This window comes from Silurus aristotelis, assembly GCF_946808225.1.
Source record: "Silurus aristotelis genome assembly, chromosome: 11".
Lineage (NCBI taxonomy): Eukaryota > Metazoa > Chordata > Actinopteri > Siluriformes > Siluridae > Silurus > Silurus aristotelis.
The window spans coordinates 18,448,476-18,462,864 of record NC_139584.1 but is presented as its reverse complement, the minus strand read 5'-3'; the positions used below and the strand labels follow the sequence as shown (position 1 = coordinate 18,462,864).

General features: G+C 40.6%; 1 protein-coding gene and 1 long non-coding RNA gene across 2 annotated transcripts in view; one reads left to right on the top strand and one right to left on the bottom strand.

Annotated features, from left to right (window-relative positions):
• LOC310733403 overlaps positions 1-11,591 on the top strand; it is a 61,378-nt gene extending 49,787 nt beyond the window's left edge. The window contains exon 3 of the long non-coding RNA XR_014535712.1: positions 11,571-11,591. This is a non-coding gene — a long non-coding RNA (uncharacterized lncRNA). The remainder of the gene's footprint in view (positions 1-11,570) is intronic.
• Positions 1-14,389, bottom strand: part of LOC310733312 (uncharacterized protein) — a 91,475-nt gene that overhangs the window by 15,707 nt on the left and 61,379 nt on the right. The gene's annotated exons all lie outside the window — the stretch shown is intronic.

Genomic DNA, 14,389 nt, shown 5'->3' with positions numbered 1-14,389 from the left:
TCTTTCCCATGGAAGGGTGATAAGACCACGTATAGATGGTTTTTTTTTCATTTCCAAACAAATATTTGTTGGAGCATCATTTATTTAAGAAATCTTTTGAAACCATACATATAAAAATGTGACATCATGAATCAGAACTTAACACAGAGCAAATTTTGTACATTGTCCTTCGTTTCTTTTGTGACAGGGAATTTTTTGTATAACATACTGTAGGTGATGCAGAACATGAGCATGCAGAGTATGCCTTGAACTCAAATGATTCCTGCACAATTTGTGCAATTACTTGGGCATAAACCACTGAGGGTCATTAAAGAGGAATTCCACAAAGTGGTGGGGTTGTCCTCTTTATTGGCTTTATGAGAGACAATTTAGGTTACATAGTACAAAATAATTAAACTATCCATAAATTCATACACTATACAGCCACGGTCATTAAAATGTTTCTAATTATATAACTTTCAATTTCAGGGTTCCCGAATGTGATTGGAACCCACATTCCTATTTTCAGTCAGTGAAGGAGACTATGTTAATAGGAAGTCAATCCATAACATCAATGTGTAGATAACAATAGATTATAAGGGGATAAATCTTTGGATGTTTAAACCATTAAATCACCTTCATTGCACCTAGGTCCTCATTAACTAGGTGATGTAATGCCACCCACCTTATCACTAATGTTGAAGCTAAATGGACAGGGTCTGTTTATGATGTTTAGGGAATCATTGCTGTGTCACAAATTTCAACAGGGTGTATTTTGCCTTACAAATTTATTTATTTTTTTCTCCATCTTCTTCTTTAGACTGCTCCTATTAGTTGTCGCCATAGCGAAACATCTTTCCCCATACTACCCTGTCCTCTACATCTACCTCTTTCAAACCAACTATCTGCATGTCTTCCCTAACCTCATTGATAAACCTCCTCCTTGGTCTTCCTCTTTTCCTCCTGCCTGGCGGCTCAATCCTCAGCATTCTCTTACCAATATACCACATGTTCCTCCTCTACACATGTCCAAACAATCTGAATCTAGCCTCTGTCACCTTGTCTCCAAAACTTCCTACATGTGCTCTTCCTCTGATAAACTTATTTTTAATCCTGTCCATTCATGTCACTTCCAATGAAAATCTCAGCATCTTTAACTCTGCAACCTCCAGCTCCACCTCCTGTCTTTCAGTCAATGCCACTGTCTCTAAACCATACAACATAGCAGGTCTCACAACAGTCCTATAAACTTCCCTTTTACTTTTGCAGATACCCTTCTATCACAAACCACTCGTGCCACTCTTCTCCATCCACTCCACCCTGCCTGGACTCTTTTCTTCTTTTCTCTATCACACTCTCTTTGCACTGTTGACCCCAGGTACCTAAACTCATCCAACTTCACCACCACTTCTCCCTGCAACCACACCACTCCACTGCCTTCTGTCTCATCCACACCCATGTACTCTGCCTTTCACCTACTGACTTTCATTCCCCTTCTCTTTAGTACATACCTCCACCTCTCCAGGCTCTACTTAACCTGCTCACTACTCTCACCACACATCACAATATCATCCGCAAACATCATAGTCCATGGAGACTCCTGTCTGATCTCATCCGTCAACCTGTCCATCACCACTGCAAACAGGAAAGGCTTTAGAACCGATCCTTGATGCAATCCCACCTCCACTTTGAACCAGACTGTCGTTCCTACTGCACACTTCACTGCTGTCACACTGTTCTCATACATGTCTTGCACCACCCTTACATACTTCTCTGCCACACCTGACTTCCTCATACAATACCAAAACTCCTCTCTCGGCACCCTGTCGTACGCTTTCTGTAGATCCACAAACACACAATGCAGTCCTTCTGACCTTCAACATTCTCAAAGCAAATATTGCATCTGTAGTGCTCTTCCTTGGCATGAAACCATACTGTTGCTCACAGATGGTCACCTCTTCTCTCAGCCTGGCTTCCACTCATCTTTCTTAATGGAGTGGCTGATCAACTCTATTCATCTATAGTTACTGCAGGTATGCACATCTCACTTATTCTTAAAAATCAAGGCAACATAGTTCATGGGGAAAAAACACACCAATGTATAAGTCTCTCTGAAGAAATAAATGTAACACAATAACAGAGTTTAAGAGAGCCTATAGCTTTCTGCAGGATGTGTAATCCAGCAACAGGATAAGGGTTGTAGTGGAGTAATACTGATTTAGTGGAATGGTTGGCTAAATGAAAGCTGTAACAATGTTTTAAAGCACAGGGGATTTGAGTGGCTATAGACTGGATGCCATGGCAAGCAGAACTGCATCATGCCCAGGCTGATTGGCTTCTCACTGATGAGATGTATAAATCAGGATACAAAAGGTAGCAGGCCCTCTATAAAATAGGCAAAAGGCACAGCAAGATAACTTGAAACTCACAACCATAAAATTTGTGCATCAACAAAAATATATATATATATATATAAAAAAAAATAATAATAATAATAACCTATGTTTAACTAGGGATGAAGCCCTAGTATGACACTATGTATTATTAATTGTAAAAATGCTTTAATACATGGATCTGATACCACATTTGTATGCATACTTTGTAAACTGTGAAAATATCAAGAGGAGGTAACTCAGGGTTTTCCTACAAAAGTCCATTCCTAGCAGCACACAGCAGTAGCCACTGTTCAGACAAATGCTGGCTAGTTGAGAAAAATGTCTACAGACAACACTTCTTTTTCTTCTTTTGGATGCTCCCATTAGGGGTCGCCACAGCGGATCATCCGTCTCCATACCACCCTGTCCTCTACATCTGCCTCTTTCACACCAACTACCTGCATGTCTTCCCCTTACCACATCCATGAACCTCCTCTTTGGTCTTCCTCTTTTCCTCCTACCTGGTGGCTCCATCCTCAGCATTCTTCTACCAATATAATTCATGTCCCTCCTCTGCACATGTCCAAACCATCTCAATCTCGCCTCCCTCACCTTGTCACCAGAACATCCTACATGCACTGTCCCTCTAATAAACTCATTTCTAATCTTGTCCATCCTCGTCACTCCCAACGAAAACCTTAACATCTTCAGCTCTGCTACCTCCAGCTCCACCTCCTGTCTTTTACTCAATGCCATTGTTTCTTATCCATACAACATCACAGGTCTCCACAGACCTATAAACTTTCCCCCTTCATTCTTGCAGATACCCTACTATCACAAATCACTCCAGCCACTCTTCTCCACCCACTCCACCCTGCCTGCACTCTTTTCTTTACTTCTCTAACACACTCTCCATTACTTTGCACTGTTGACCCCAGGTACCTGAACTCCTCCACCTTCTTCACCTCTTCTCCCTGCAACCGCATCACTCCACTGCCCTTCCTCTCATTCACACACATGTACTCTGTCTTACTCCTACTGACTTTCATTCCCCTTCTCCCCAGCGCATACCTCCACCTCTCCAGGCTTTTCTCGACCTGCTCCCTACTCTCACCACAAATCACAATATCATCCGCAAACATCATAGTCCAGGGAGACTCCTGTCTGACCTCGTCCGTCAACCTGTCCATCACCACTGCAAACAGGAAAGGGCTCAGGGCTGATCATTGATGCAGTCCAACCTTCACCCTGAACCAGTCTGTCGTACCTACTGCACACTTCACTGCCGTCACACTGTCCTCATACATGTCCTGCACCACCCTCACATACTTCTCTGACACACCTGACTTCCTCATACAACACCACAACTCCTCTCTTGGCACTCTGTCGTACGCTTTCTCTAAATCCACAAACACACAATGCAACTCCTTCTGTCCTTCTCTATACTTCTCCATCAACAACACAAGGTTTCAAAATCCCTTTGCCAACCTAAATACCAGCACACTCCTTCTTCATTCCTCAGGCATCCATTCGCCTTCCAAAATTTAGTTAAACAATCTGGTTAAAAACTCCACTGCTATCTATCATAAACATCTTCATGATTCTACTGGATTGTGATCTGGTCCAACCGACTTTCCACTCCTCCTCCTCTTAATCGCTGCTCTCTCACTTCCTCCTTACTAATTCTATCCACTTCCTGCTTCACCATATCCACATTATTCAATATCTTTTTGTCCAATTCTGTTTTGCCAACTTCTTTCTCGTTATGCTTTCTTGCAATTCCTCATTCCACCACCATGTCTCTTTGTCTTCCTTTTTAATTCCAGATGTTACACCAAGTACCTTCCTAGCTGTCTCTGTTCTCAGTTTTCTTACAGGCCGGTCATTTCTGACATTAGCTCGGTCTTCAAGTATCAATGCTGTCAAAATAATCCTTATCAAATAGACTTCTAGAAAACGTGCATGAGGTGAGCAAAATAGAGTTTAATGCAGTAGCAAAAAAAACCACAATCCACCCAAGAGCATACTCATGACATGTCAGAGATTGTCTGAAATCAACATGACAAGCCTTCCTTGTTTACCATTAACTTTGGAAGCTCCCCCAAATCTGAGCCTTACCCGATTAGCTTGGGAAACACAAAAATTTCGGGCTTCAATAGTTACCATTATCTTGCAAATATCCTTCCTCATTACGTCATCTAGGGGTTTGTCTATTATTTCTAGTTACCATTAGCTTTGGCACGTTGGGGGCTGGACCAAAAAAATTAAGGAACATTTACTTTCTTGCTATGTTTTATTCTTACTTTGGACCCTCAACAGTGCTCTTACTCATCGGTCATTTTGACCACCTTATATTCTGCTATTACTTGTTAGTAATTTATTGAGTATATCATTCTGCATAAGCGCTTAAATTAGCTCATATCAATTCTAAGCATATTATTAGCCAGTCACTTTTCTGCACAGCATCACTCATCCCAAGGTGTCATGTCTTCACTAAAGTGATGGTATCGTCAGTTTCTACTTTCACATGTGGCTGCTTATTTTTCTGAAAGTTTTGGTGTCTTCCACACCTGCTCCTGACACACAAATGTGGCCATCATATCGTCTTTTGTGTGTCCCCAAGTTTCTGATGCTTCTACCCAAACAGATATTTGTCACCCTTATCCTAGCCCTCCACTGGAGTGTGATACTATCAGTGTGGGTGATAGTGACAGTGTTGCTTCATGTGTCAGTGTGAGTGGACATGATTATGGGCCTTATTTACCTTTTTTGTAAACAGGGCAGTAAAAACTCAGTTGGGGATTTCTCCTGATGAGTCAAACTATGTGTTATTCTCTGTTCTGAAATTAAATAAACTTTCCAATAAACATTCCAGGACCCTGTCATGTGCTGTGTATCATGTGTTTATTTATATCTTTTATTGTATTCACTTTCCTCTTCTTTTTCTTCACCTCTAAAGCCATCCTACAGACCACCATCCAGTGCTGTCTAGCTACACTGTCCCCTGCCAACACCTTACAGTCTCCAGTCTTCTTCAGGTTGCATCTCCTGCATAGAACATAGTGTGTGTGTACCGTACTCCACTCTAATACGTGACCCTCCTTCTCCTTAAAATAAGTATTTACCACTGCTATTTCCTTCCTTTTAGCAAAATCTACCACGATCTGCCCTTCCACATTCCTCTCTTTAAGACCATACCTACCCATCACTTCCTCATCACCTCTGTTCCCTTCATCAACATGGCCATTGAAATCTGCCACAATCACCAATCTTTCATTCCTATGTACACACTACACCACTTCATCTAACTCACTCCAGAATGTTTCCTTCTCCTCCATCTCACAACCGACTTGCGGTGCATAGGCACTGATGATATTTACTGTACATCACCACTTCAACATCCAGCTTCTTCCTTCAGAATTACCCCTACACCATTTGTCTTTCCATCCACACCATTATAGAACATTTTAAAGCCACCTCCAATATTCCTGGCCTTACTTCCTTTTTACTTGGTCTTCACATATCTACCTCTCTTTCTTTACCAGTCATAATACCAAAATTTAAAGTACCAACCCTAACCCTCACTCTCCTACACTCCTTCTTTATCTGCTGTTTCTGTAGAAGTCTTCCACCTCTCCTTCTCCTCATTTGGCCAACAGTAGCCCAATTTACACCGCTACCCTGTTGGCTAACAATACCTGTGGTTGGTAACCCGGGCCTCAACCGATCCGGTATGAAATTAATGTCTGTGATCTGCATGTTTGATTTGGCACGTTTTATGCTGGATGCCCTTCCTAACACAACCCGCCCCATTTATCCGGGCTTAGGACCACCAATAAGAGTGCACTGGCTTGTGCAACCCTAATGGCTGGGTTTTGCTGCAACCAAAGAATTTTTGCTCAAACTGTCAGAAACCGTCTCAGGGAAGCTCATCTGCATGCTCGTCATCTTTATTAGGGTCTCGACCTGACTGCAGTTCGTCATCGTAACCAGCTTAAGTGGGCAAATGCTCACATTCTATGGCGTCTGGCACTTTTAAAAGGTGTTCTCTTTATGGATGAATCCCTGTTTTCACTGTACAGGGCAGATGGCAGACAGCATGTATGGTGTCATGTGGGTTGCTGATGTCAACGTTGTGGATTGAGTGGCCCATGGTGGCGGTGGGGTTATGGTATGGGCAGGCGTATGTTATGGTCAACATACACAAGTGCATTTGATTGATGCCATTTTGAATCCTGAGGCCCATCATAGTGACATTCATCCACAACCATCATCTCATGTTGCAGCATGATAGTGCTTGCCCCCATGTTGCAAGGATCTGTACACAATTCCTGGAAGCTGAAAACATCCCAGTTCTTGCATGGCCAGCATACTGACCAGACATGTCACCCATTGAGCATGTTTGGGATGCTTTGGTTTAGCGTATACAACAGTGTGTTCCAGTTCCTGCCAATATCCAGCAACTTTGCACAGCCATTGAAGAGGAGTGAACCACCCATCCACAGGCCACAATCAACAACCTGATCAACTCTATGCGAAGGAGCTGTGTTGCGCAAATGGTGGTCACACCAGATACTGACTAGTTTTCGGACATGGGCATCGACAAATATGGATGCTTTATGCAAATGTACGTTTATTATTGGTGAAAACATACTCAACATACAGCATAAAGACAAAATATTCTTGTAATTGTTTTAAAGTAATTTTTTTATTATTATTACGTAAATCATCAGGATACCAAATAGAACTTTTGCTATTTTTCCACATAGGCGGTTTAATTGCATCATGGCGGATTTCGGTGCTTGATTTGAGACTTGATGCATCAGTAAAATGTGAAAAACTGTTTAGTGCTAATTTTTCGCTGGAGTTCATTATTTTTTTATAGAGGAAGAAGAATGTCGTGAATAAATGTGTTGCATTGAAGGTTTTATTTTGCCTATTTTATATTTATTATATATATATATATATATATATATATATATATATATATATATATTTTTTTTTTGTATAAAAAATGGTCAAAACAGAAATGCGAGCTGCATTATCCGTGCGTCATAAAAATTAATGCCGTTAATATTAATTTCAATTAACGCTTTATTAACGCGTTAATTTTGACAGCCTTATATATATATATATATATATATATATATATATATATATATATATATATATATATATATATATATACATACATACAGTGAGGAAAATAAGTATTTGAACACCCTGCTATTTTGCAAGTTCTCCCACTTAGAAATCATGGAGGGGTCCGAAATTGTCATCGTAGGTGCATGTCCACTGTGAGAGACATAATAAAAAAAAAAATAATCCAGAAATCACATTTTTAAACTATTTATTTGTATGATACAGCTGCAAATAAGTATTTGAACACCTGTCTATCAGCTAGAATTCTGACCCTCAAAGACCTGTTAGTCTGCCTTTAAAATGTCCACCTTCACTACATTTATTATCCCAAATTAGACTCACCTGTTTGAGGTCGTTAGCTGCATAAAGACACCTGTCCACCCCATACAATCATTAAGAATCCAACTACTAACATGGCCAAGACCAAAGAGCTGTTCAAAGACACTAGAGACAAAATTGTACACCTCCACAAGACTGGAAAGGGCTACGGGGAAATTGCCAAGCAGCTTGGTGAAAAAAGGTCCACTGTTGGAGCAATCATTAGAAAATGGAAGAAGCTAAACATGACTGTCAATCTCCCTCGGACTGGGGCTCCATTCAAGATCTCACCTCGTGGGGTCTCAATGATCCTAAGGAAGGTGAGAAATCAGCCCAGAACTACACAGGAGGAGCTGGTCAATGACCTGAAAAGAGCTGGGACCACTGTTTCCAAGGTTACTGTTGGTAATACACTAAGATGTCATGGTTTGAAATCATGCATGGCATGGAAGGTTCCCCTGCTTAAACCAGCACATGTCCAGGCACGTCTTAAGTTTGCCAATGACCATTTGGATGATCCAGAGGAGTCATGGGAGAAAGTCATGTGGTCAGATGAGACCAAACGCTCCTTCAGACACTTAGGATGTAACAGTCTGTCACTGAAGGAGCTGCTCAACGATGTAATGGTTACATACAGGGGGTGAGAGGCGTTCTTCAGCAATGATGATAGTTTTGCTACCATCCTCCTTTCTCCCACCTCCTGTACAGTGTCCAGGGGAATCACCAGGACTGAGCTGGCCTTCCTGATCAGCTTGTCCAGTCTCTTCCTGTCTGCAGTAGAGATGCTGCTTCCCCAGCAGACCACTCCATAGAATATGGCTGTGGCCACCACAGAGTCAAAAAAGGTCTTCAGTAGCTCTCCTTGCACTCCAAAAGACCTTAGTATCCTCAGCAGAAAGAGTCTGCTCTGCCCTTTCTTGTAAATTGCCTCAGTGTTGTCTGTCCAGTCCAGTTTGTTGTTTAGGTAAACACCCAGGTATTTGTAAGAGTTCACTCTCACAATGTCCTTTCCCTGAATGTTCACTGGTGATAAAGTTTGTTTGTGCCTACGGAAATCCACCACCAGTTCTTTGGTTTTCCCCGCATTTATCTGGAGGCAGCTCCATTGGCACCAGTCCACAAAGTTCTGTATAAGTCCTCTGTACTCCCTGTCATCATCATCCGCGATCAAACCAACGATGGCAGAGTCATCAGAGAACTTCTGTAGGTGACAGGTTGCTGAGCTGAACATGAAGTCTGCAGTGTAGACGGTGAAGAGAAACAGGGCTAGAACCGTTCCCTGCGGGCTCCAGTGTTGCAGACAATCATGGCAGACTCACAGTCACGAGTCCTTACATACTGTGGTCGGTCTGTGAGTTAGTCCATTATCCAAGCAGACAGATGATGGTCCACTTCCATGTACACCATCTTACTCCTCAGGAGCGCAGGTTGGATGGTGTTAAAAGCACTAGAGAAGTCAAAAAACATGACTCTCACAGTGCTTCCAGCCTTTTCCAGGTGTGAAATAGCCCGATTTAGGAGGAAGATGACTGCGTCTTCCACTCCAATGCCAGGTTGGTAGGCAAACTGAAGCGGATCCATTGATGGGCTCACCAGAGATCGGAGATGAGTGAGCACCAGCCTCTCCAATGTCATCATCAGATGCGAGGTCAGTGCTACTGGTCAATAGTCTCCGAAGTCTTTTGGGCACGACGTCTTTGGAACAGGCACCACGCAGGATGTTTTCCATATCTGTGGCACCTTTCCCAGCCTCAGGTCAAACATGTACAGCAATATGCCGCACAGCTGGTCTGCACAGGTCTTATGTAGCCTGGAGCTGATGCCGTCTGGGCCTTCAGCCTTCCTCGCTTTGATCTTCCTGAGCTCCATTCTCACCTGGGCTTCTGTGAGCTGATAGCAGTACAGAAAGAGGTGGGGCTGGAGCTGCTTGCTGTGGAGGCAGAGAAGGGGGATTGCAGCAGGGGGGACTGGATGGGGGCAGGGGAGGGTAGCTGATCGAATCTGTTAAAGAATAGATTACGATCACTCACCCACCTCTGATCACCCTCAGCCTGAAAGCTGGGCTCCTTATGACCAGTGATGGTTTTGAGTCCCTCAACACAGCTCCAGCACGGTTTCCCCGTCTTCTCCTTCTTAGCTCGCGGGGAATATCCGTTTTTTCTTCTAGTAGCATGTTGCGGAATGCTAACGGCTGATCCCTGGTGTAAACAATAGGACCGTGGCTGTGAACAGAGTTTCCAGACGCGACTGTGAACCAAGTCCAAAGAAGCAGGAAAAGAAGAGCAAACTCTGTAACTTTGTTAATGTCCATTGTGCAGTTTGCAATTTTCACGCATACAATCACAAAGAAAAAAAAAAACACAAAGTGCAGGACCATTATAAAATAAATAAATAAAAAAGCACAAACTTAATGGGAGCTGCTGCAACAGGCTGCCACTTGGGATGCGCCTACATGAATACTGATTATACTAATTTTTATTTATTTTTTACGTTACTTTACTCTTTTATTTTTATCTTATATTGTATTTCTTTCATGTTTACAAGTTGGAAAGTCGTAAAAAGCATTTCACTATGTCATACTCTGTATGAATGTGTATGTGACAAATACAATTTGAATTTGAATTTAATTTGTTTAAAATTCTGATTCGTGATCCGCATATTTGATTTGGCACGTTCTACGCTGGATGCCCTTTCTAACGAAAGAATACTCCCAGGAGAACCACAGTCCAATTTCGGCCTATGAGATTAGAATGTGCTATACGCTTTCCATCAGCTGTTTTAAAATGTGTTTGCTTTCATGTTTCGGAAAAATCATGTACAACACCATAAGCATACTTAGAATCAGTGTATAGTCACTGCTTTACCTTCAGACAGCTGACATGCTCTTGTAAGTGCGACCAACTCTGCAGCTTGTGCAGATGTATATTGTAATGATTTAGCTTCAACTATTTCATCAGTTAATCTTACAACCGCATATCCACATAAATAAACATCAGAAGGTTTTGAACACAAACCATCAGCCGTACAACCACGTTTGTTTACATAGTCCCTGCAGCCGTACAACCACGTTTGTTTACATAGAAATTAAAGGCATAGTATTATTTGGAAGACCTAAAGCTGGAGCAGACTGTAAGCTGGAGCAGACCTTTTTGAGGGCAGTAAAACTTTTAGTCATGTCATGAGTCCAGAAGGAGATGTGATGGAGGCGCTTTGTGATCAATAGCACTACAGAAAACCTTATCATGATGGGAAATCAGGGATCCATGCTTGGCAGTAGTTAATCAGTCCCAAGAAGCTCTGCATCTGTTTCACAGTCTGAGGTCTTAAAAACCCAGTCACAAGCTGTACTTGGTCCAGTGATATCTTTCATTTGCCTTCTGAGATCACATGGCCCAGATCCTTTCACTTCACCCACTGTAGTTTTTGGCATTAAGCTTTAAATCCAGCCTGAGCCATGACGTTGCAGACAATCACTGCAGGTTTGTGGCAGTCCTGCTCAGTCAGTCCTGTAAAAAGGATGTCACCTGCATATTGGAGGATGCAGGTTGTTTCTGGCAGGTGGAAATCAGCCAAGGTTCTGTGCACTACAGTGGAGAATACGGCTGGTGAGTCATCAAAACCCTGAGGAAGACGGGTCCAGGTGAATTGACATGCGAAAATGCAAAAAGCATCTGTGACTCTGAGGCCAAAGGGAAAAAAAAAAGGCAATAAAAAGTAGATCAATCACAGTAAAGAATATGTGAGTTGGTAGTATAGAATTAACAATGGTAGCTACATTGTGCACCAAAGGAACTAACAGAATAAATATTTTATTCATCTCTTGTAAATCTCCAGCATTTTTTTTATCTACCTTCAAGACTGGATTAATTGGTGTTTTTTAAGGTGAATGTGTCTTGATCATATCTTTTGGATTTGGCTGTGGCTCAGTTAAGAGCATGAGGACAGAAGGACAAGGTCCAAGATGGTGGCCGGCAGTAGCTCGTAGCGGCTGCTCTGAAACCAAAATGTTGCTCTGTCTTGCCCTGTTTGCACATAATGCACTTTATTTGGCGAGGACCTGGTTAAATGAGTTATTTGGCGAGGATCTGGTTAAATGAGTTTCTGTGTATTAGCAATTTATCGACCTCCTAAAGCTACTAGTGATTTTTTTTTATTTCTCTTGGTAATTTACTTAAACAATGTGATGGAAAATAATTTATTCTTTAAGGTGACTTTAAATTAAATTGGCTTGAGAAATCATGTAGAAACAAACTTAAAGAAATAACCAAATCTTTTCAAATGACACAACTACTAAGTAAACCAACTCGTATAACAAGATCTTCTCAAACCTTAATAGATCTAATATTGACAAATAAACCCGAGAGAATAATTAAAATTTATAATCTAGTTACAGGTATGTCCGATCACAATTTAACCCTAGAAGCTAGAAAATTGATAAAAACAAGGTTTAAAAACAAAAACCCAATGAACAGTAAAATGTGTATCACATTCATTCCAAAGAAAGATTTACAACTGGTTGAAAAAGATTTAAAACAAATAAAGTGGGCAGACATCCTGGAGAAAAAATCTTGTAAACAGGGATGTCATGATCTTATGCTAGCCGTAAATGACATTTTAACCAAATATACCAAAAATAAGCAAAGAAAGCGACATACAAAATTGAAATTTGCCATGGTTCAATAAAGTTATTTGGGATATGATGAAAAAACGAGATGTGGTGCTAAAAACATTTCTAAAATCAGGACTAACAACGGATCGATTTTCTTTTACAAATCTAAGAAATAAAGTTGCAGCCGAGCTTCGAAAGGCCAAAGCCAGTTTTTTCCTTCAAATCATTAGAAATGCAAAAGAAAATAGTAGAATAATATGGAAAACTATTGATAAATTGATTGGACATGAAAAGTCAAAATGTGAGAATATTTGTCTCAATATTAATGGAATAATTATTGATGACTCTTTTGCAATAGCAAAATTTTTATGAATATTTTTTAAACATTGTCCAAAATTCAGTTCAGAATTTTCAAATTGTTCATTCCGCTCTCATAATCAATGATAAATCTGATTTTAATCTTAGTTCAATAACTAAAACCAAAGTTGAAAAAATAATCACGGTGCTAAATAGCATCAAAGCAAAAGATATTTATGGACTTGATAACTTCTTTTCTGAAACAATATAAGGACATCCTCTCTGATCCGTCAACAACAATGATAAATAAATCGATTAGTGGGGGTATTTTTCCAGCAGCTCTAAAATCTGCGATTGTTACCCCTATATTTAAGTCTGGAAATAAACAAGACATAAACAATTACCGTCCAATAAGCATTCTCCCAGCTGTGTCAAAAGTACTCGAAAAAGACGGTGGCGGAGCAACTTACCATCCACTTTGAATCACAAGCTCTCTTAAATCCAATGCAATTTGGCTTCAGACGTAAATACTCTACAGACTTTGCATGTTGCTACCTCTTGGAAACTATCAGGGCATATGTGGATCAGGGAGGAGTGGTGGGAGCGGTCTTCCTTGATCTGCGCAAAGCTTTTGATACCAGATACCCTACAGTAAATTAAATCTATTTAGTCTCTCTGAGCACACCCAAAACTGGATAAGATCTTATTTGAGTGACCGACATCAGTGTGTACAAGTAAATAACATCAAATCTGCGTTTAGAGCCACCTCGATGGGAGTGCCGCAGGGGTCTCTTTTGGGACCCTTGCTTTTTAGCATCTATATGAATGATCTCCCTAGGGTGTGTTTGGACATTGACTTAATCATGTATGCTGATGATACGGTGATCTTCACTTATGGGGAAAACGAGCTGGAGGTTGCTGACAAATTATCAAAAGTGATGCAAAAAGTTGCAGAATGGTTGCAGACGTCTTGCCTAACTTTAAATGTTGATAAAACGGTCTCAATGTTTTTCTCAAATAAACGTAAGTTACATCTAACTCCAAAAATTTAAGTAAATGGGCAAAAAAATAAAAAATGTAAAGGAAACAAAATATTTAGGTCAGCATTCCTCTTTAAAAACTTCAGCAACTGGTCTCAGTGGTAAACATGATCCTGTCCAAACTTTTTTTTTAAACCAGTTGTAGCCATCAAATTCAAAATTACCTCATTTTTTCCTTGAAATGTATATTTTTTTTTTGTAAAATATTCTCAGTTTAAACATTATATATATTTTTTGTTTTATTGTGAAAAGAATGAGGATTTATTAGATTTGCATATCATTGCATTCTGTTTTTATTTACACCTTGTCCCAACTCTTTTGGAAATGGGGTTATATATCCACAAATTTGGACATAAAAAAAAAAAAGAAAGAACATGGAGTATGCCCAACCTGGAGAGAACATGCAAAACTAGACACAGACATTAACCCGACCTCTGAAGTGACCACAAGATATTGTGTTAATCTTATGGTAACAAACTCAGAGGGTATTATCAAGAAAAGTGTCAACCCATACTAAAAGCAAAACACTACCTACTTTCACATGGCAGCAAATGGTGTTTAGGTATTACCAGCAACATCACATTTACCAAATTAAAACTTGCGTATAATTTTGATTTTTAACATTGTTT